Source organism: Trachypithecus francoisi, unplaced genomic scaffold (genome assembly GCF_009764315.1).
Source record: "Trachypithecus francoisi isolate TF-2019V2 unplaced genomic scaffold, Tfra_2.0 Lachesis_group8, whole genome shotgun sequence".
NCBI classification, from domain to species: domain Eukaryota; kingdom Metazoa; phylum Chordata; class Mammalia; order Primates; family Cercopithecidae; genus Trachypithecus; species Trachypithecus francoisi.
The window spans coordinates 55185769-55205246 of NW_022681473.1; the positions used below are offsets into that span (position 1 = coordinate 55185769).

At 38.2% G+C, this 19478-nt stretch overlaps 1 protein-coding gene across 4 annotated transcripts in view; it reads left to right on the forward strand.

Annotated features, from left to right (window-relative positions):
• The window catches only part of SBF2 (SET binding factor 2), a 547644-nt gene that overhangs the window by 192651 nt on the left and 335515 nt on the right, over nt 1-19478 (forward strand). The window lies entirely within an intron of this gene.

Below are 19478 nucleotides of genomic sequence, written 5' to 3' on the forward strand. Positions count from 1 at the left end.
AGAAAATGATAAATTATCGGCCGGGCGCGGTGGCTCAAGCCTGTAATCCCAGCACTTTGGGAGGCCGAGACGGGCGGATCACGAGGTCAGGACATCGAGACCATCCTGGCTAACACAGTGAAACCCCGTCTCTACGAAAAATACAAAAACTAGCCGGGCGAGGTGGCGGGCGCCTGTAGTCCCAGCTACTCGGGAGGCTGAGGCAGGAGAATGGCGTAAACCCGGGAGGTGGAGCTTGCAGTGAGCTGAGATCCGGCCACTGCACTCCAGTCCGGGCGACAGAGCGAGACTCCGCCTCAAAAAAAAAAAAAAAAAAAAAAAAAAAGAAAATGATAAATTATCTTTATAATTACAGAGTTAATATAAGGTTAAATCTTATATCTAAAGCAGCTTATTCTTTCAACATTGGAAGAAATGTTTCTTTTTTTTTTTCCCAACTGACTATTGGATGAAGCTGTTAGTATATTTGGAGTTTATGTTGATCAAAAATTATGAATTGTAGACTGGGCACAGTGGCTCACACCTATAATCTCAGCACTTTGGGAGGCCAAGGCGGGTGGCTCACTTAAGTCCAGGAGTTCGAGACCAACCTGGTCAACATGGCAAAACCGTCTCTACTGAAAATGCAAAAATTAGCTAGGCATGGTGGCATGCACCTGCAGTCTCAGCTGCTTGGGAGGCTGAGGCAGGAGAATTGCTTGAACCCAGGAGGAGGAAGTTGCAGTGATCAGGGATCATGCCACTGCCCTCTAGCCTGGGTAACAGAGCAAGACCCTGTCTCAAAAAAAAAAGAAAAGAAAAGAAAAAAGAAAGAAAAGAAAATGAGGAATTGTGTGACTTCAATACTTGAATCCACACAGTGTAAATGTATTCTTTTTTTTTTTCCTAAAAGACATTCCTAAATTGAGGTACATTGTGGATAGTGTGTTTTTGTTTTGAATCTTATGCTCATTCCAGGGTATAATCTTACTGAGAGGAATATCAAGTAAAATTGCCTACACTGCATTCATGATATTCTGTCTGTCTCACTTTGGTGTTGGTCAAGCTCCATTAGTTAACTCTTGAATTTAAATGCATGTGTATGTGTCATCCCTTTATTTTAGCATTAGTGGATGTTCTTTTTCTCTAAATCATACCCTCTTTCATTCCTATCACCAATAGAAATTACGGCTTCTGTGCAGATAGCAAATTGACTCAGATCTGCCAGAATTAATTTCTAGTTCTAGAATATTAGAGAAAACAGATCTGTGATAAATGGTTTAGTGGAGTTGTATGATAGCATGGTAGCACAAATGATTAATGATACACCCCTTTCTGATGACAGTATGGGAAAATCAGATTCTGTCTTAGACAAGTCAAAGTTTTTCACTTGTCATTTCGTTCTTCAGCTAATTACAGCCATACATAAGCTGCAAATATTGCAACTTCGGCCTTGTATTTACAGAGTCCTTCTTTTTAGAGTAAAATGTTTTAAAACTAAATATAGGAATAAAAAGTACATTTTCTAGGAAAAATTAAAATCATGTATATGTTATCTCCAAGAAAAAAATTAGGGTATTAGCAATCATTTTGATTGCCAAATGATGGATCTTTCTAGGGCCTTACACCCTTACTGTTCCCTTGGGACTTGTTTTAATTTCTGTTTCTCCAAATTACTAACTTTGCTTTTGCTCTACTTTTATAAGTGATTGGAAGAGTTATTTTCTCTAAATATTGTCTTCATATCATATTTTGCATTATTTTTCCTCTGTATGGGGAATTTGATTATCTTTGGTAGTCTTGAAATGTTTAATTATTTTAAATTTCTTAAAAATCAGATTACAGTTATTACATTTTACAGTATAAATAAATTCAACTAAATTTTTACTTGACTAATCCAAATTGTACTGATATCTTCTGAACCTCTTCCAAGTAACAGAAATCAGGGAAGCAAAGCCCAAAAACTCCCTAGAAATCTACCAAGAACTAACGTTTCATCATAACCAACAACTGTCTTGGTTTTAGATCATTTCATGCTTTCTTTATCTCCTTGTGCAGGAGACCACAAAAGTATGTACTGGGTCACCTAGAAAGTATAGAATTGTCCCAAAATAAAGGCAGCAAGTAGTTGTTGAATTACTGCCATATCCATAATGCTAATACTTTTTGGAGTGGGATAAATGATGAGATATAGTTCCTCCTCTGTGCAGCCTCCCCACCCCCAGAATTATCTGTATAACAAACATTAGCTAGTAATTGTTTGCTTTATTATGTACACGGGCAGCATTCCTGAGTGCTTATAACGGAAGCATTCATTTCAGTTCATTGGGTCTTTATGGAGCACTTTCTTTATGTACAGAATTATACTTAATAATGTACTTTATTTTAGCTCAGTTGTTATGGTGACAAGATGGCTTATAAGAAAATTGAATATAGATTACAGTGCAGAGTACAGCAAATGACATAAAGAGGCTAGAATAATTAGGGAAGACTTCTGTGGAGAAAGACAGTAACCAAGTAGAGAGAATTGATAGTTCTTGAACTCTATAGGCAAGTTTATAGGAAAGTTTGTATCATGTCTGGAGGTTCCTTTCTTGTCTTAGCTCCTTTAAAATCTTTGTTTGTGCCACTCATTTTGAACCTTGTATATGTTGCTTTGTATTGTATATAGTTTCTAATGCTTACCTATCTAGTCCCAAGCTGCATGGTATTCCCAGAGAGTGAGGATAGTATTATACTTCATTGTACTTAATTTGTTAGCATAGATCTTGAGTATAGTAGGTATTCTGTGATGCTTAGTAGCTGTATCAATCCCTAGAAGGTGTGCTGATGAGTTTTCAATAATTATTTCTCAGATACCATTTTCTTGGATTTTGGTGTGTAAGAATTGCATTATAAGTTAGGTTTTATAGTAGAAGCTCCTTGTTCATAGCCCCTGGAGCTGGAAATTGAAGAAGAAAAAAGGAATTGCATTTTATTTAGCATACTGGCCTCACACTTGGCACTTAGGAAGAGGGGAATTTTTTTTTTGATTGTTTAGTTGTACTAGGTTCTAAGAGGTTTTTTTTTTTTTTTTTTTTTGAGATGAAGTCTTGCGCTGACTCCCAGGCTAGAGTGCTGTAGTGCAATCTTGGCTCACTGCAACCTCTGCCTCCCAGATTCAAGTGACTCCTGACTCAGCCTCCCAAGTAGCTGGAACTACAGGCGTGTGCCACCACACCCAGCTAATTTTTGTATTTTTAGTAGAGACGAGCTTTTACCATATAGACCAGGCTGGTCTCAAACTTCTGACCTCAAGTGATTCGCCCGCGTCAGCCTCCCGAAGTGCTGGGATTACAGGCATGATCCACTGCGCCCCCAAGCCTCTAATAGTTTTATGTGGTTATTGCTTATTTTTCACAGTAAAGTTATATCTGTAAGGTGGGCATGGGTCGTCTGTACCTGGGTCAGTGTTTGGGTGAGAACTGTCAACTCTTCCTCCACTAAGTTTGTATATATAACTGTGTTAAAATATATATAACATAAAGTACGCAATTTTAACCATTTTAAAGTGTATAGTTCAGTGGCATTAAGTATATTCTCATTGTTATGCAACTAGCACTGCTATCCATCCTCAGAACTTTTTAATCAGCCCATACAGATGCTGTGCCCATTAAACAATAACCCCATTTCCCCCATCATTTATCCTCTCATAATCAGCATTCTATTTTCTGTTTCTAGGAATTTTACCATTCTATGTAAGTGGAATCACCCAATATGTATCGCTTTGTGTGGCTTATTTCACTTAGCGTAATGTCTTTCAGACTCATCCAGGTTGTGGCATGTATCAGAATTTCCAGCCATCTTAAGACTAAATAAATTTCATTGTGTGCTTGTGCCACATTTTGGTTATCCATTCATCTATTGATAGACATTTTGGTTGTTTCCACCTTTTGGCTATTGTGAACAATACTGCTGTGACTATTGGTATACTCACTGAGTTTTTATTGTTGAGTATTTGAATATTTCTCATTTCTCCCCACCTCCTTTCTACTTAATATAATTCTCTTGATAATATATTTTTAAGTAAATGCCATTAGTTTTGTGTTGGTCTGGCTTGTGGACTAGAAATTTTTGAAAAGATGACACTTTATTGAAAATATGTTAATGTTTAAAATTTTATCTTGGAGAACAGCTTTATTTCTTTCATTTCCAAGTTTTTTTGGTATGTAACTGCCCTGTATACATGTAATATTTGTTTACAAGAGGTATTAAAGTACTCTGGGTATCCATGAATGTAACAAAGTTGTTTTAATTAAGGTAAATCAGGGAATAGAGAAAGTGAGATTGAGCCAACACTTGGATGATTTATACTATTTTGATGAATAGTTGGAAAATGAGGGAGGCATTCAAGAAGAAACATTTTGAAAGGCATAGAATCAAGAAACAGTGAAACTTTTATTGGCACGTAGGTTGTTTAGGCCAAAGAAGTACAGTCATGCTCTGCATAATGACATTCCAGTCAACAACGGGCTGCATATATGATGGTAATTTCATAAGATTAATGCCATATTTTTACTGTACCTCAAGGTGTATATATGGACATACAGTGTGGACTCATAGACATTGGAGACTTGAAAGGTGGGAGGGGTTTAAAGGATGAGAAGTTACTTAATGGGTTCAATGTACACTACTTGGGTGATGTGTGTCACATTAAAAGTACAGACTTCACCACTATGCAGTGTATCCGTGTATCAAAACTGCACTTGTACCCACTAAATTTATACATTTTTTAAAGACCATCTCTTGGAGGAGGGCAGGACCCAGATTCAGTATTTACATAAGCAATGGGAATACTGATGATGATCCTGATAATTATTTCACTTAGTTTATCGAATAACCACTATATGCAAAGGCCTGTTTTAGGATCTGAGAATACAATGAGAAAGATAAAATCCTTCTCCTGTGGAAGTTTGCTTTTTGGTGTTTCTCATTATTCTTATTGCCATAGTTTGGCTGTTTGTCCCACCCAAGCCTTGTGCTGAAATTTGATCCCAATGTTGAAGGTAAGGCCCTAATGGACAGTGTTTGGATCATGGGGGTACACCCCCTCAAAAATAGATTAATGCCTGTCTGCAGGGGGATGAGGAGGTGACTGAGTTCTCACACTATAAGTTCCAGCGAGAGCTGATTGTTATAAAGAGCCAGGCACCTCCCCTTCAGTTTTTTGCTGTCTCTCTCATCATGTAGTCTCTGCACCTGTTGGCTTCCCTTCCCCTACCTTGAGTAGAAGCAGCCTGAGGCCCTCACCAGGTGGCTAATCTTGAAGAGTCCAGCCTGCAGAACCATGAGCTAAATAAACTTCTTTTCTTTATAAGTTGCCTACCCTCAGGTGTTCCTTTATAGCAATGATAAACAGATGAAGACACTGCAGATATAGTGTATAGTAACTGTCTTTTCTGTGGAATGGCTACATCTCTTAGACTACTCATGCTATGAAGTTTGCAAAGGGTGCATGGTGGCACACGACTGTAATCCCAGCACTTTGGGAGGCTTAGGTGGGTGGATTGCTTGAGTCCAGAAGTTTGAGACCAGCCTGGGCAACATGTCAAAACCTCGTCTTTTACTAAAAATACAAAAAATTAGCCAGCCATGGTGGTGTGTGCTTGTAGTCCCAGCTACTCAGGAGGCTGAGGTGGAGGATCACCTACACCCAGGAAGTCAAGGCTGCAGTGAGTCAAGATCATGCCACTGCACTCTGGCCTGGGCAACAGAGTGAGAACTTGTCTCAAAAATAAAAAAATTAAAAAGTAATTTTAAAGCTTGCAAAGGAAATGACACATTGACACTTCAGATTACAGTGATATCTGACAGAGAACCTACCACATATTAAGTACATAAATCTCAAAAAACACCTGTAACAAAATCATTCTTTGCCTGCCAGGAATCAAATGAAAATAAATTCCAAAATACCAGTTCAAATCATGGCTGAGATTTCAATGGCAGAAACAACCCAGATTTTACTGAAAATGCCGACTGACTGGAATACTCCACAGTCATTATTGTTCTTCAAAACACAGGATACAGTATAACTTGTGACTTGGAAATAAATCAAAATATACATCTAAAGAAAACTAATGAAATATGACTGAAGCAGTTCAAAATTTGTTAGTTTTAGTCCTCATGAGCTTCATAAAAATATGTTTGGTATGAAATACTAGCACTGTTTTTGATAAAAACCTGTCTAAACAAGATGAGTATTATTTACCATAACTGAAAAACAACGTTTTAGCCAGATATGGGCAGTTAGCTAACTAAATTTAACTTCTATTATCGCAGTCATTCGGAATATTTACTGCTTGTTTACTTAATGCAACCTTTCTGAGAAAAGCACTTGCAGAATATTCACTGGCTGCTAAATGTTATTGTTAGAATCAGCAACCAGAGATGGTTATCTGTTTAAGCTGTTTATCTTTGTCTCTTGAAAAAAAATTACGGCAAATGGAACACAATGTTCTACTGCAACGGCTCAGTCTAAATTGTATCTGGATAATAGCAAAATGGGTGTTTCCTTGGAACTTCAGATTGAAAAGCAGCCTGGAGGAGAAGATTTTCAATAATTACATTATCAAAAGTAAAACGTACAGTGACAAAGTTTTCCTTTGAAAATACACATCAAAATTAGCCATCACAGATGAGAGAATGATTGACTGACAAGCACCAGGACCCAGAAGAAGGAAGATTTAAGTGCAAGGTCTGACCTACACACCAAACAACAAAAAAGACAAAATGGCTAAGTGGTCTCCAATCAGGTTCACTCATGAGAAAACTTTGGTATATAAAATAAAATAAAATAATAGCACGTCTTACATTTACATAGCATCTTGGCATTTTCAAAGGACTTTAGATCAAAGATGGGTTACTAAGTGAAGTTTTTACTCACTTCCTCGAATATAAATTGCTCCTTTTGGAGGGTGGTCTTAATTCATTGTTTATACCTAATTTAGTGTTTACCAAAGTCCACATTGCTTTGTTACAACTGATAATAAAACAGGCAATCTGGACCACAGTATTATAAATAACTAAAGGGCTATGCTTCAATTTTTATTTCCCTAGACCTAGCAATATACCTCTGTCCAAACAGAAGCTAAGTAAAACTGTTGAATTTCACTCTGTTTTCTCTGCAGTATCCTCAACAACTCCATGCTAAGGTGAACATAGACATTATTATACCTGTTTTATAAAGGAGGAAATTGAAATACAAAAGTGCCCAAATTCACTCACCTAGGCTCCAGGACTTCAGACTTCTGGTTTAATTATTCTCATCTGATTGTACCATAGTGCTTAGAAAACTTGGGGGCAGGAATTCGTGGAGAACTTACAGAATTCAGAATGAAGCCAAGCAATTGCACATTATCAATAAGGAAACCAATTATATATTATCTACTGCAGAGGACCAGCAAGTGAATTACATTAGATTTATCATCCTAACTTTTCCTTGCCTTTCCTTGTCCAGGTAAATTGGTAAGAGTTATGTCAGGTATATTAAAAAATCTGCTAACTTAGGAACCTGTCTTCAAATCAGGATGGCATGATAGTGAACCATCAATCTCTGATTGCACACAAAAAATATGGCCAGGACATGTAAAACATATGAAAAGATAAAAGGCAGAGCCAAGTTCAAAAGCAAGATAAACACCTCAATTGCCAATAATTAAACAGAAATTGTGTAAAGTAGAAAAAGGAAGTAGCCTGTTGATGATAGAACTTAAACAGAAATGACAGTTTAGTAACACACCAGCACTTGTCTCTAAGAAGGCAGGTTAGAACACACACACACATGCATGCACACATGCATATGTGTGCCAACCTCCATTTACATTTTTTAACAAACTGCTTGCCTGAGTATACTTGGGGGGTTGGGGGGAAGGACAGCTGACGTACCTATTAATCTATTAGAAACGGAACCAAAGTATCAAATGTGTCTATGAAAGAGTCTTCCATATGTACAATATAACTGGTGATAGAAGAATAATTATTTTTGGCAGGGGACAGGAGGATCAAGATGAAAGATAAGGACAGACAGGTATGAGAAGGGAGAAGGAAGTGAGAGAAAACAACGGCACAAAAACATCTTCCACTCAAAATGAGCCAGTAAAACAATATTCAAAATCATATGGAGAAATCTGCTGCTAAAAATTACAGCCAGAAGAAGAAAAGTCAGAACCTGAATTTGCTCAATATGAAATTAATTTTACATAAATAAATAACCTTAAAAATATGTGCATACCAAATGTTCAGAAAGACAAATGCAGACAAAACATCAAATGAAAATGAACAGAAAATGATAAAAAACAAAAGCAGGACAGAAATGTATGTATGAAGAGAATCCAATTAGAAACTTGAAAATGAAAAATACAGTCGTTGAAGTAAACATAAATCAGTACATTAAATAAAAGCTTCTCTAGATAGAGTTAAAGAAAGATCAGATAGTCCTGATAACATTTACCAGAAACTCAGTATAGGGTCAGAAAAAAGCAATTTAATTTACCACAACTAAAAGACATATAAGGTAGATTGAAAGACTCTAATATGAGTTTGAGAGAAAGGGATTAAAAGAAACAGTGAAGGCCGGGCTCGGTGGCTCAAGCCTGTAATCCCAGCACTTTGGGAGGCCGAGACGGGCGGATCACGAGGTCAGGAGATCAAGACCATCCTGGCTAACCTGGTGAAACCCCGTCTCTACTAAAAAAAAATACAAAAAACTAGCCGTGCGAGGTGGCGAGCGCCTGTAGTCCCAGCTACTGGGGAGGCTGAGGCAGGAGAATGGCGTAAACCCGGGAGGCGGAGCTTGCAGTGAGCTGAGATCTGGCCACTGCACTCCAAGCTGGGTGGCAAAGCGAGACTCCGCCTCAGAAAAAAAAAAAAAAAAAAAAGAAACAGTGAAGAAACAATAATTGCTAAAAGGTTTTGAGAACAAAAGAAAAATGAATCAAGAAACTGGACGTTTGAAGTCAGCATGAAAAGACAGTATTTTCAAATTGTTTGTTAATCTGTGAATTTCCCATAAATTTGTCTCTATCTCAACATCCTAGTCTTTTCTGTTTTGTTTTGTACTAATTTGTGGAATGCATGTGTGATTTTATTATATGCATAGATTATTAAGTCATGTCAGGGCTTTTAGGGTATCCATCACCCAACTAATACATATTGCACCCATTAACCAATTTTTTACCATGCTACCCCTGTCATAGCTCCTCACCTGAGTCTCCATTATATATATAATTCCACTCTCTCATCCATGTGAACACAATTTTAGCACCCATTTGTAAGTGAGAACATGTGGCATTTGACTCTGAGTTATTTCACTTAAGATAACAGCCTCGGCCGGGCGCGGTGGCTCAAGCCTGTAATCCCAGCACTTTGGGAGGCCGAGACGGGTGGATCACGAGGTCAGGAGATCGAGACCATCCTGGCTAACACGGTGAAACCCCGTCTCTACTAAAAATACAAAAACTAGCTGGGCGAGGTGGCGGGCGCCTGTAGTCCCAGCTACTCGGGAGGCTGAGGCAGGAGAATGGCGTGAACCCGGGAGGCGGAGCTTGCAGTGAGCTGAGATCCGGCCACTGCACTCCAGTCCGGGAGACAGAGCGAGACTCCGCCTCAAAAAAAAAAAAAAAAAAGATAACAGCCTCCAGTTCCATCCATATTGCTGTAAAATACATTATTACATTCTCTTTTATGGTTGAATAGTATTCTATTGTATATACCTACCACATTTTCTTTATCCAGTCATCCATTCATGGACACTTAGTTTGGTTTCATCTTTGCTATTGTGAATAGTGCTACAATAAAAATACACAAGTGTAGGCATCTTTTTGATGTCATAACTTATTTTCCTTTCAGTAGATACCCACTAATGGAATTGCTGGATATAATGGTATAATTTTTAGTTCTTTGAGATGTCTTCATACTGCTTTCCACAGAGGTTGTGCTAATTTACATTCCCACCAACAATGTATATGCATTCTCTTTTCTTTGCATCCTCACCAACATCTGTTATTTTTTGACTTTTTAATAATAGTCATTCTGACTGGTATAAGATGATGCCTCATTGTGGTTTTAACTTGTGTTTCTCTGATTATTACTGATTTTCAGCCTTTTTTCCCGTGCTTGTTGGTCATTTGTATGTCTTCTTCTGAATAGTGTCTGTTCTTGTCTTTTGCACACTTTTTAATTTTTTTTTTCAAAAGTTCCAGGGTATATGTGCAGGATGTGCAGGTTTGTTACATAGGGAAATATCTTTCCCCACTTTTTAATGGGGTTAATTTTTTGTTTTGTCTTGTTCTTAGTTTGAATTCCTCATAGATTCTGAGTATTAGTCCCTTGTTGGATAGATACTTTGCAAATATTTTCTGCCATTTTGCAGATTGTTTGTTCACTCTGTTGATTATTTCTTTTGCTGTGCATAAGCTTTTTAGTTTAATTCACATTTGTTTATTTGTCTCTGTATGTTTTATAGAGATGTGGTCTCACGATGTTGCCTGGGCTAGTCTTAAACTTGTGGCCTCAAGCAGTCCTACTCTATTGACTTCCAGAGATGCTGGGATTCCAGGTGTAAGCCACCATGGCCAGCCATTTTTACTTTTGTTGCATTTGCTTTTGAGGTTTTAGTCATGAATTCTTTGCTTAGGTCAATGTCCAGAAGAGTTTTTCCTAGGTTTTCTTCTGGTACTTTTTGTAGTTTCAGGTTTCATATTTAAGTCTTTAATCCATCTTGAATTAATTTTTGTATATGGTGAGAGGTATGGGTTCAATTTTATTCTTCTCCATATGGCACTCCAATTTTCCTAGCACCATTTATTGAATACAGTGTCCTTTCCCCATTGTATGTTTTTGTTAACTTTGTCAGAAATCAATTGTCCGTAGGCATGTGGCTTTATTTGGTTCTCTGTTATGTTCCATTGATCTGTGTGTCTATTTTTATATTAGTACCATGCTGTTTTGGTTATTATAGCCTTGAGTAATTTGAAGCCAGGTACTGTGGGGCCTCCAGCTTTGTTCTTTTCGCTCAGGATTTCTTTGGCTATTTCAGCTCTCCCTTGATTCCATATGAATCTTAGGATTATTTTTTTCTAATTCTGTGAAAAAATGATGTTCGTATTTGGATAGTGATTGCACTGAATCTGTAGACTGCTTTTGTCAGCATCATTGTTTTAATGATATTGATTCTTCCAATTCATGGCGTGGGATGTTTTTACATTTGTTTGTGTCATATTCAATTTTTTTCATCAGTATCTTATAGTTGTCCTTGTAGAGATCTTTCACCTCCTTGATTAACTGTATTCCTAGGGTTGTGTTGTTGTTTTGGTTTTGGTAGCTGTTGTAAATGGGATTGACTTCTTGATTTCGTTCTCACCTTGGTAGTTATTGGTGTATAGAAATGGTACTGATTTTTGTATGTTGATTTGTATGCTGAAACTTTAATGAATTCATTTATCAAATACAGGAGTCTTTTGGAGGAGTCTTAGGGTTTTGTAGGTATAAGATCATATTGTCAGCAGAGATCATTTGAATTCTTCTTTTCCAATTTGGACACCTTTTATTTCTTTCTCTTGCCTGGTTGCTCTGGCTAGGACTTCCAGTACTATGTTGAATAAGAGTGGTGATAATGGACATCCTTATCTTGTCCCAGCTCTTAGGGGAAATATTTTCATCTTTTTCCCCCTTCAGTAGTGATGTTGACTGTGGGTTTGTTTTATATGGCTTTTATTATATTGAGATACGTTCCTTCTGTACCTATTTTGTTGAAGGTTTTTATTATAAAGGAATGCTGAATTTTACCAAATGATTTTTTGTATATGTTGAGATGATCATATGGTTTTTGTCTTTTATTATGTTTATCTGGTGAATCACATTTATTGATTTGCATATGTTGAGCCATTCTTGCATCCTGGGAATAAAACCTACTTGATCATGGTGCATTATCCTTTTGACATGCTGTTGAATTCAGTTTTCAAGTATTCTGTCAAGGATTTTTGGGTCTATGTTCAACAGGGATATTGATATGTAGTTTTTTGTGTTTTTTTTTGTCATCATTGTTGTGTATTTGCTGTGCTTTGATATCAGGGTAATACTGGCATTACAGAATGAGTTAGGGAAGTTTCCCTCCACACTAATTTTTTGGAACAGTTTTAGTAGGACTGGTACCAGCTATTCTTTGTACATCTGGTAGAATTTGGCTGTGAATCCTCTGGTCCTGGACTTTTTTGTTGATGGGTGAATTTTTATTACTAGTTCAATCTCACTAATTATTAGTCTAGTCATAATTTCTATTTCTTTCTGGTTCAGTCTTGGGAGGTTGTGTGTTTCCAGGAACTTATACATTTCCTCTTGGTTTTCTAGTTTGTGAAGGAAGAGTTGCTCATCGTAGTAGTCTCTGATGCTCTTTTGTATTTCTGTGGTATCAGTTGCAATGTCTCCTTTTTCTTTTCTGATTGTGTTTATTTGAATCTTCCCTTTTTTTTCTTGGTTAATCAAGTGTTCTATCAACTTTGTTTATATTTTCTAAGTATCAACTTTTTTATTTTTGGTTGATCCTTTGTGATGTATTTTTTGGTCTCAATTTCTTTCTATTTGCTTGATTCTTTGTTATTTCTTTTGGCTTTGAGTTTGGTTTGTTCTTGGTTTTCTAGTTCCTTGAGATACAATGTTAGGTTGCTGATTTGCAATATTTCTTTTTTTTTCCTTTTTTTTTTTTTTTTTTGAGGTGAAGTCTCACTCTGTCACCCAGGCTGGAGTGCAGTGGCATCATCTCGGCTCACTGTAACCTCCGCCTTCCAGGTTCAAGCAATTTTCCTGCCTAAGCCTCCCAAGTAGCTGAGACTATAGGCGCGTGCCACCACGCCTGGCTAATTTTTTGTAATTTTAGTAGAGATGGGGTTTCACCATGTTAGCCAGGATGGTCTCAATCTCCTGACCTCAGATGATCGATCTGCCTCAGCCTTCCCAAAGTGCTGGGATTACAGGTGTGAGCTACCGCTCCTGGCCATTTATTTAAATGGAGGTTTTTAATGTTATAAATTTCCCTCTTAGCACTGCTTTTGCTGTATCCCAGAGGTTTTTAGTATGTTGTGTCTCCATTTTCATTCTTTTCCATTTTTGTTGTAAATTTCTGCGTTAATTTCATTGTCGACCCATAGATCATTCAGGAGCATATTCTTTAATTTCCATGTGTTTGTATGGTTTTGAAAATTCCTCTTGGAATTGACCTCTAGTTTTATTCCACTGTGTTCCAAGAAGATACTTGGTATGATTTTGATATTTTTTTAAAAATTTATTGAGACTTCTTTTGTGACCTAACATATGTACTGTCTTGAAGAATGTTCCATCTGTTGATATATTCCTTGTATAGAATGTTCTGTAAATGTCTGTTAGGTCCATTTGGTCTAAAGTTCACTTTAATTTTCTGTCATGATACTCTGTGTAGTACTGTCAGTGGGATGCTGACATCCCCCACTAGTATTGTATTGCTATCTATATTTTTCTCTTAAGTTTAGTAATACTTGTTTTATGAATCTGGGTGCTGCACTGTTGGATCCATATATATTTAGGATTGTTGTATTTTCTTGGTGAATTGATTGCTTTATTATTATATAAAAACTTCTTTTTTTTTTTTTAACTGGTGTTGATGTAAAGTCTGTATTATCTGATGTAAGTAAAGCTATTTCTGCTTGCTTTTGATTTTCGTTTGCATGGAATATGTTTTTTTACCCCTTTACTTTCAGTCTATATATGTCTTTATGAGTAAGGCACATTTCTCATAAACAGAATATAGTTGAATCTGTTTTTAAATTCATTCCATGAATCTGTATCTTTTAAGTGGAGCATTTAATCAATTTACTTTAAAGAGTAATACTGATATGTAAGGTTTTTGTTTCTATCATAATGTTAATTATTGTCTACTTGCCTTTGGGATTTGTGGTTTTTTTTTTTTTTTTTTTGTCTGTCTTTTTAGGTTTAGTAGGGTTTTGTCACATGGCCATATGATTTATTTGTCTTTCTCATATGTATGATTGTTTTATAAGACCTGTGAGTTTTATACTTTTGTATGTTGTTAGGATGGAGAGTGTCAACCTTTTGTTTCCATGTTAAATACGTCATTGGGTTTTTTTAATAGGACTGGTCTAGTGATGATGAATTCCATCAGCGTTTCCTTGTATGGGAAAGACTTTATTACTCCCTTACTTACTCTAGCAGGATATGAAATTTGGGATTGACTTTTTTTTTTTTTTTTGAGATGGAGTTTCACTCTTATTGTCCAGGCTGGAGTGCAGTGGTGCGATCTTGGCTCAGTGCAACCTCCGCCTCCTGGGTTCAAGCAATTCTTCTGCCTCAGCCTCCAAGTAGCTGAGACTACAGGCACACACCACAAGGCCCGGCTAATTTTTGTATTTTTAGTAGAGGCAGGATTTTACCATGTTGGCCAGGCTGGTCTCAAACTCCTAACTTCAGGTGATCCACCCGCCTCAGACTCCCAAAAATGCAGGGATAACAGGCGTGAGCCACCACGCCCGGCCCACATTTTTTTTTCTTTAATCACTTTGAAAATAGAATCTCAATCTTTCTGGCTTGTAAGGTTTCTGCTGAGAAGTCTGCTGTTAGTCTGTTGGGGTTTCCTTAATAGGTCACCAGACGCTTTACTCTTGCTGATTTTAGGATTTTTTTCCCCCTCTTAATGTTAACCATAGGCATTCTGATGACTATGTCATGGTGAGTTTCTTCTTGCATTGTATTTTCTGGAGTTCATTGAGCCTCTTGTATTTGAATATCTAGATCTTTTGCTAGAATAAGGACGTTTTCAATAATTATTTCCTCAAATCAGATGTCCAAACTTTTTTCTTTTTCGGGAGTACCTATGATTTGTAGGTTCAGTCCTGTTTTCATAGTTCCATACTTCTCAAATGTTTTGTTCGTTTTTTAAATCCTTTTTAAAAAAACTTTTGTCTAACTGGGTTGATTTGAAAGACTTGTCTTCAGTTTCTGAGATTCTTTCTTCCATTTGGTCTAGTCTGTTGTTGGAACTTTCAACTGTATTTTGGAATTTCTTCAATAAATTTTTCATTTCCAAAAGTTTGGTTTGGCTTTATAGATAAGATAGATGGATGTAGATATCTTTGGTGAATTTCTCAGTCATATCCTGTAAATGTAGATACTGATGTAGTTGTATAATATATCTTTGCAGATTTCTCAATTATATCCTGAAATCATTTTCTAATTTATTTGCGTTGGTTTTCTGGTTTCTCCTATACATTGTTGAGAGATTTCTTTTTTGTTAGGCTCCATTGCTGTTAGAATTACGGTGTTTCTTTGAGGTGTCATAGCACCTTTTTTTTTTTTTTTTAATATTTCCAGTATTATTGCACTGATACATTTGCACATGGGGTGACAGTTGCTTCTTCTTATTTTTGAATTTACTTTTACTGAAAAGTAACTTTTTTCTTCTTCAGGATGCATCTATGATGTATGTTGAGTAGGGTCTCTGGCTTTGCTTCTGGGTGCATTTAGTGGCATAGACTATGTATGATTTCCTTGGTTATAAATAGCCTCAGTTGGGTGGATTTCTTAAATGCTAGTTGCAGTCATAATGTAAGGTTGAGCAAATGGGTTCAAGGTCTCCTGAGTACCCAGGGTGTGATGTTGGTAATAGAGGTCACACAAAGCTTGTCTGTTTTTCAATTTTTTTTAATTTGTGTTTTATTATTATACTTTAAGTTCTGGGGTACATGTGCACAACCTACAGGTTTGTTACATAGGTATACATGTGCTGTGCTGGTTTGCTGCACCCATCAACTCGTCATTTACATTAGGTATTTCTCCTAATGCTATCCCTCCTCCAGCCCCCGAACCCCTGACAGGCCCTGGTGTGTGATGTTCCCCTCCCTGTGTCCATGTGTTCTCATTGTTCAGCTCCCACTTATGAATGAGAACATGTGGTGTTTGGTTTTCTGTCCTTGTGTTACTTTGCTGAGAATGATGGTTTCCAGTTTCATCCATGTCCCTGCAAAGGACATGAACTCATCCTTTTTTATGGCTGCATAGTATTCCATGGTGTATACGTGCCACAATTTCTTTATCCAGTCTATCATTGATGGACATTTGGCTGGGTTCCAAGTCTTTGCTATGGTGAACAGTGCTGCAGTAAACATACGTGTGCATGTGTCTTTATAGTAGAATGATTTATAATCCTTTGGGTATATACCCAGTAATGTCATGGCTGGGTCAAATGGTATTTCTAGTTCTAGATCCTTGAGGAATTGCCACACTGTCTTCCACAATGGTTGAACTAATTTACACTCCCACCAATGGTGTAAAAGTGTTCCTGTTTCTCCACATCCTCTCCAGCATCTGTTGTTCCTGACTTTTTAATGATCGCCATTTTAACTGGTGTGAGATGGTATCTCATCATGGTTTTGATTTGCATTTCTCTGATGACCAGTGAGGATAAGCATTTTTTTCATGTGTCTGTTGGCTGCACAAATGTCTTCTTTTGAGAAGTGTCTGTCCATATTCTTTGCCCACATGTTGGTGGAATTGGTTGTTTTTTTCTTGTAAATTTGTTTAAGTTCTTTGTAGATTCTGGATATTAGCCCTTTGTCAGATGGATAGCTTGCAAACTATCCCATGGACAGTCCCATGCTCTGGCATCCCCAGCACCAAGCACAAGTGCTGTCCCCAACAAGGATCAGAAAGCAGTTCTCAGGCTCCTGGGACAATGCTCTAGGGAGGAGCAGAGTAACTGTTGCTGTGTCAAAGAGCCAATACAGAGAAGGGCCATTTGGTCTCCACAGCCTAGCAGGCAGTAGTGGGACCTGCCTGACATCCACACTTTCTTTTTTTTTTTTTTTTTTTTTTTGAGACGGAGTCTCGCGCTGTCACCCAGGCTGGAGTGCTGTGGCCGGATCGAGGCTCACTGCAAGCTCCGCCTCCCGGGTTCACGCCATTCTCCTGCCTCAGCCTCCCGAGTAGCTGGGACTACAGGCGCCGCCACCTTGCCCGGCTAGTTTTTTGTAGTTTTTAGTAGAGACGGGGTTTCACCGTGTTAGTCAGGATGGTCTCGATCTCCTGACATCGTGATCCGCCCGTCTCGGCCTCCCAAAGTGCTAGGATTACAGGCTTGAGCCACCGCGCCCGGCCTGACATCCACACTTTCAACCTGGCAGGGCTCCCTCCCATAGCCTGCTGCCAGCAGTATGCTAATACAGCCAGCCAGGTTATCAGCAGTCTTTCTTTAGATTGTAAAGTCGACCCAGGTCTCAAAGCTCCCTGCCTGAGATCAAAAACGTGACTCCCAGGCCACACCCCTCCTGGTCCCATCCTGCAAACAGGTAGTGCCCAACTCCTGTACCCATAGCTGGAGCCCACATATACTCACCTCTCAGTTCTGGCCATAGGGGCTTCTGTCCCACTAGAGACTTAATTGCAAATCCTGGTCTGAAGATTCTCCAAACCAGCATCTGCCACCTGTGCTGGCTGGCTGGTTTTCATGCAGTCCCCTTAGTTAGGATCAAGAATGGCCTGTCAGTACTGGAAGATGGGAGTGCATGTGGAGCACTTACCACCGCCATTCCTTCTCACAGTCTCCCTGTTGTTCTCCAAGTTAGATCTAGCTCTCAGCAGGGTCACGGAGCTCTCCAGTGGCCTGGATTGCCTTGTTCCTTAGTGGAAATATGTATTGTAAGATACTCTCTCCCTTGTCATACACTGGTGATTCACTCACAGTTTTCCACCAGATCCACAGTGCAGCCTACTGCCCACTGTATTTTTCAAAGTATTCAATTATTCTCTTGCTTTTATGTTCAGTTCCCATTTTCCTTCTTGGATGAAAGTTCACCATGCGAATCTGTACACACTTTTGCTATTTCTGAGTGGGCGAGTTATGGTAACAAAGCCTCTAATTTGCCATCTTGAAGAAGAAGAAAAAAAACCACCAGAAATGATATTCTGTTTCGTCTACTATCCCATCCTTTATGTCTCAGGCTAGAGGTGTCCTCTGTTCCATTCGTCAATTACTGTGTTAGTCTGTTCTCACACTGCTATAAATGAACTACCCAAGACCAGTAGTTTATAAAGAAAAGAGGTTTAATTGACTCACAGTTCCACAGTCTGGCTGTACAGGAGGCATCGCAGAGAGGCCTCAGGAAACTTACAATCATGGCAGAAGGGCAAAGGGGAAGCAAGCATGTTTTGACATGGTGGCAGGAGAGACAGCAAATGAACGGGAAAGTGCTACACACTTTTAAACTACCAGATCTTGTGAGAACTCATTCACTATTATAAGAGCAACAAGGGGGAAATCTGCCCCCATGATCCAATCACCTTTCACCAGGCCCCACCTTCAACACTTGGGATCACGATTCAACATAAGATTTGGATGGGGACACAGAACCAAACCATATCAACTACCTATTATTCTCTTATATAACAGTAGCAGTGGTAGTGAAGATGTTCCTCATTACTTGAGTACTGATTGTATGATTGGTCATAACTCTGTAACAGTGTTTATTAATCACTGACGATATCTGAGGCAGTATGCTAACTAATTTACATGCATGATATTATTTAATCTTGACAGTAATGATATATTTTGTGTTCAAGGAAAACTGAGGTTTAGAGAAATTAGGTAACTTACCAAAATCATAACCTAAGTTAAGGGTCAGATCAAGATTCTTGTCTCTGTCTGGTGGCACAGGCCATGAGATTATCAAGTTTTAGCCTTCTCTGTGAATCTCTTTTTCAGTGTATTTGATAAATTGCCATCCAACTTCTAGTTTAATATGTGAAGTAAGGGGTTCTCATTCTCTAGGACATAGTTTATTCCATTGTTTGACAACTTTAAATGTTAACAGGTTCTCCCTAATATTAAGGAAACTAATATATTTTTCTGTAACTTTTAAACTATTATGTCTTTTTTTTTTTTTTTTTTTTTTTGAGATGGAGTCTCGCTCTGCCGCCCAGGCTGGAGTGCAGTGGCCGGGTCTCAGCTCACTGCAAGCTCCGCCTCCTGGGTTTACGCCATTCTCCTGCCTCAGCCTCCCAAGCAGCTGGGACTACAGGCGCCCGCCATGTCACCCGGCTAGTTTTTTGTATTTTTTAGTAGAGACGGGGTTTCACCATGTTAGCCAGGATGGTCTCGATCTCCTGACCTCGTGATCCGCCCGTCTCGGCCTCCCAAAGTGCTGGGATTCCAGGCTTGAGCCACCGCGCCCGGCCGGCACTATTATGTCTTAATAAACCCAGATATACAGAGGGTAAAATGAATCTATACTTATTAACATTGGCTATATTTAGCAAATTGTGTTTAATATATGTATAAACAAAATTGGCCAGGCTATAAGCAAGAAATCTCTTTTCAAATGGATAAACTTGTATTTAAAATTGTATGTATCTGATGTAAAAAGCAAAAACAAAATTACTCAGGGGAGCTTAATGTATACATTTTCTATTTTCTCTATTCTCTC